At 41.7% G+C, this 5000-nt stretch overlaps 1 protein-coding gene across 1 annotated transcript in view; it reads right to left on the bottom strand.

The window, feature by feature from the left end:
* The window catches only part of LOC125036699 (probable lysine-specific demethylase 4B), a 34457-nt gene that overhangs the window by 28610 nt on the left and 847 nt on the right, over window positions 1–5000 (bottom strand). The gene's annotated exons all lie outside the window — the stretch shown is intronic.

Genomic DNA, 5000 nt, shown 5'->3' on the forward strand with positions numbered 1-5000 from the left:
GATGATGATGATGATGATCACCATCATCATCATCATCATCGCAACAATATAATAATAACAATTACAATGACAATAACTGAGAACCACAACGGCACAACAACAATAACATTAACAATAACAATAATAATAATAATATTAACAATAACAAAAAAAATAATAAAAATAATAATAATAATAATTTCAATATCACTATTGATAGAAATGACAAATAATAATAGCAATCAACAAAAACAACAAAAACAATAATATTAGTAATATCACTCAATCATTGTAAAAAAATAATGATAAAACCAATAATTGTATTACTATTATCCTTATCAAGAATATCATCAATGATAGTCTAATGATGATCATAAGAACAATAATAATACTGATAATAACAATAATGATACCAACAACAGTAACACAAATGATAATAATAATAAAAACAATAATACTCTCAATAATGACAATAACAACAATAATATCTAATATGAAGAACAATGAGAACAATATTAAGGATAACAACACTAATGCTAATACTGATAACATTAATGCTAATACTGATAGCACTAATCCCAATACTGACAACACAAACGAAAATAATAATAATGATGATTATAATAATAATAATAATAATAATAATAATAACAATAACGACAATAATAATAATAATAATATTAATAATATTAATAATATTAATAATATTAATAATATTAATAATATTAATAATATTAATAATATTAATAATAATGATAATAATAATAATAACCACCACTACTAGCAGAGTTGTGGACATTCTACGAAAAAAAAAAAAAAGGGAGGTCTCTCTCTCTTGCTCTCTCCCACTTTCATCTTTCAACTGCTTCCTCTTGCCTCCTCCCTTTCTTACTTTTACCCTTACCCTAACCCTATTACTATACCTTTCCCTTTCCCCCTCTGCCACCCCTTCTTACTCCCTGATCTTCCTTAAAACTCACTCCCCCACCCCTATTTTAAGCCCTACATCAGCCACCTTCTACTTCCTTCCTCTTCCTCCTGGACCACCTCTATTTCTTTTGCTCCCTTATCCCCTTCCCTTCCTTTCTGGCCCCACTTTCTCTCCAAGCCCCATCTCCTTTCCTCTTTTCCTTTTTTAGTCCCCTTCCCTTCCCTTCCCTTCCTCTATTTCTTCTTTAACCCAATGCTAACGGTCATGACGTGTATGTACGTGCCATGCCCACTGTGAGTTACTTGTTTGATTCTTTTTAAACATAGATGGCTACACTTGTACAAAGTCACCAATGAGCCAATTACGAGTACTGCCTGTCTCGCCCGTTTACTCTTTTCATTGATTTACAAAAATATTTTATGTTATCTTATTTTGTTTTTACTAATGTTTATAACATTATAGTAATTATAATGTTTATAATAAAAATAACACCATGAATATTCATAGCACTAGTAAAAAATACGTTTTTCCAGCCAATTCAAATCAGGTAGGTCACAAGGTCTACTAATTTTGTCACAGGTATAAGTAAAACAATCTGCAGACATGACTGGTAACACAATATATAGGAGAATATCATTTTATTAAAGGAGAATATCATCTTTAATTTGCCCAGGCCTAAGTGCACCCATACCATAGATATTCAATTATAATAATAACAATAATAATAAAAATAACAACAACTATTATCATAACAACAATGCTAATAACAAACACTAAGATGATAACAATAGTAAATATAAAAACTTGTAATGATGACATGATAGCATGCTCGAGTCACGCTGCGTCATGCTCGAGTCACGCTGCGTCATGCTCGAGTCACGCTGCGTCATGCTCGAGTCACGCTGCGTCATGCTCGAGTCACGCTGCGTCATGCTCGAGTCACGATGCGTCATGCTCGAGTCACGATGCGTCACGCTAGAGTCACGATGCGTCATGCTCGAGTCACGATGCGTCATGCTCGAGTCACGATGCGTCATGCTCGAGTCACGATGCGTCATGCTCGAGTCACGATGCGTCATGCTCGAGTCACGATGCGTCATGCTCGAGTCACAAAGCGTCATGCTCGAGTCACAATGCGTCATGCTCGAGTCACAATGCGTCATGCTCAAGGCAAGGTGTTTGACCAAGCTGTGTTCAAAGTGTTGCTGGGACCAAGCTGTGTTCCAAGTGTTGCTGGGACCAAGCTGTGTTCCAAGTGTTGCTGGGACCAAGCTGTGTTCCAAGTGTTGCTGGGACCAAGCTGTGTTCCAAGTGTTGCTGGGACCAAGCTGTGTTCCAAGTGTTGCTGGGACCAAGCTGTGTTCCAAGTGTTGCTGGGACCAAGCTGTGTTCCAAGTGTTGCTGGGACCAAGCTGTGTTCCAAGTGTTGCTGGGACCAAGCTGTGTTCCAAGTGTTGCTGGGACCAAGCTGTGTTCCAAGTGTTGCTGGGACCAAGCTGTGTTCCAAGTGTTGCTGGGACCAAGCTGTGTTCCAAGTGTTGCTGGGACCAAGCTGTGTTCCAAGTGTTGCTGGGACCAAGCTGTGTTCCAAGTGTTGCTGGGACCAAGCTGTGTTCCAAGTGTTGCTGGGACCAAGCTGTGTTCCAAGTGTTGCTGGGACCAAGCTGTGTTCCAAGTGTTGCTGGGACCAAGCTGTGTTCCAAGTGTTGCTGGGACCAAGCTGTGTTCCAAGTGTTGCTGGGACCAAGCTGTGTTCCAAGTGTTGCTGGGACCAAGCTGTGTTCCAAGTGTTGCTGGGACCAAGCTGTGTTCCAAGTGTTGCTGGGACCAAGCTGTGTTCCAAGTGTTGCTGGGACCAAGCTGTGTTCCAAGTGTTGCTGGGACCAAGCTGTGTTCCAAGTGTTGCTGGGACCAAGCTGTGTTCCAAGTGTTGCTGGGACCAAGCTGTGTTCCAAGTGTTGCTGGGACCAAGCTGTGTTCCAAGTGTTGCTGGGACCAAGCTGTGTTCAAAGTGTTGCTGGGACCAAGCTGTGTTCCAAGTGTTGCTGGGACCAAGCTGTGTTCAAAGTGTTGCTGGGACCAAGCTGTGTTCCAAGTGTTGCTGGGACCAAGCTGTGTTCCAAGTGTTGCTGGGACCAAGCTGTGTTCCAAGTGTTGCTGGGACCAAGCTGTGTTCCAAGTGTTGCTGGGACCAAGCTGTGTTCCAAGTGTTGCTGGGACCAAGCTGTGTTCCAAGTGTTGCTGGGACCAAGCTGTGTTCCAAGTGTTGCTGGGACCAAGCTGTGTTCCAAGTGTTGCTGGGACCAAGCTGTGTTCCAAGTGTTGCTGGGATCAAGCTGTGTTCCAAATTTGCTGGGACCAAGCTGTGTTCCAAGTGTTGCTGGGACCAAGCTGTGTTCAAAGTGTTGCTGGGACCAAGCTGTGTTCAAAGTGTTGCTGGGACCAAGCTGTGTTCAAAGTGTTGCTGGGACCAAGCTGTGTTCATAGTGTTGCTGGGACCAAGCTGTGTTCAAAGTGTTGCTGGGACCAAGCTGTGTTCAAAGTGTTGCTGGGACCAAGCTGTGTTCCAAGTGTTGCTGGGACCAAGCTGTGTTCCAAGTGTTGCTGGGACCAAGCTGTGTTCAAGTGTTGCTGGGACCAAGCTGTGTTCGACAAGCTGTGTTCAAGTGTTGCTGGGACCAAGCTGTGTTCAAAGTGTTGCTGGGACCAAGCTGTGTTCCAAGTGTTGCTGGGACCAAGCTGTGTTCAAAGTGTTGCTGGGACCAAGCTGTGTTCAAAGTGTTGCTGGGACCAAGCTGTGTTCAAAGTGTTGCTGGGACCAAGCTGTGTTCAAAGTGTTGCTGGGACCAAGCTGTGTTCAAAGTGTTGCTGGGACCAGGCTGTGTTCAAAGTGTTGCTGGGACCTAAGCTGTGTTCAAAGTGTTGCTGGGACCAAGCTGTGTTCAAAGTGTTGCTGGGACCAAGCTGTGTTCAAAGTGTTGCTGGGACCAAGCTGTGTTCAAAGTGTTGCTGGGACCAAGCTGTGTTCAAAGTGTTGCTGGGACTAAGCTGTGTTCAAAGTGTTGCTGGGACTAAGCTGTGTTCAAAGTGTTGCTGGGACTAAGCTGTGTTCAAAGTGTTGCTGGGACTAAGCTGTGTTCAAAGTGTTGCTGGGACTAAGCTGTGTTCAAAGTGTTGCTGGGACTAAGCTGTGTTCAAAGTGTTGCTGGGACTAAGCTGTGTTCAAAGTGTTGCTGGGACTAAGCTGTGTTCAAAGTGTTGCTGGGACTAAGCTGTGTTCAAAGTGTTGCTGGGACTAAGCTGTGTTCAAAGTGTTGCTGGGACTAAGCTGTGTTCAAAGTGTTACTGGGACTAAGCTGTGTTCAAAGTGTTACTGGGACTAAGCTGTGTTCAAAGTGTTACTGGGACTAAGCTGTGTTCAAAGTGTTGCTGGACTAAGCTGTGTTCAAGTTGGCCTAAGCTGTGTTCAAGTTGGCCTAAGCTGTGTTCAAGTTAGCCTAAGCTGTGTTCAAGTTAGCCTAAGCTGTGTTCAAGTTGGCCTAAGCTGTGTTCAAGTTGGCCTAAGCTGTGTTCAAGTTGGCCTAAGCTGTGTTCAAGTTGGCCTAAGCTGTGTTCAAGTTAGCTTCAGTTCCGTATATTGTAAGTTTATTTTATGAAAATTTTTGCTATATTCTTACAATACTAATCCACTGATAAAATTTAGTTAAGTTTTGCTTGTTTTTATTTCAGTCAGCCTAAGCTAGGCAAGACTGAAGTTAAGTTCAGTTTACATAAGGCTTACAGTCTTTGATTCATATGTACTCGGTTTGTACACTATTCAATGAGTTTTATTTAGTCACATGATGAGGTTTTTAGCTTGTGACAATGGCAAATTTAATTGCATTTGCATATTCGACTATGTTATGTTATCAGAGCTACTGCCATCAAAGTGACATTTCACATTGCAGATCAATTTCATAGTTCATTACCACCTTTTATATTAATTTACATACACTATCTCTATATTAACAAAAAACATTCACTAAATGTTATTGCATGTCTTGCTCACGAATACGATAGCGTTATGCAAAATATTTCTGCTAGAATCCGA

This window comes from Penaeus chinensis, chromosome 21 (assembly GCF_019202785.1).
Source record: "Penaeus chinensis breed Huanghai No. 1 chromosome 21, ASM1920278v2, whole genome shotgun sequence".
Classification (NCBI taxonomy): Eukaryota; Metazoa; Arthropoda; class Malacostraca; order Decapoda; family Penaeidae; genus Penaeus; species Penaeus chinensis.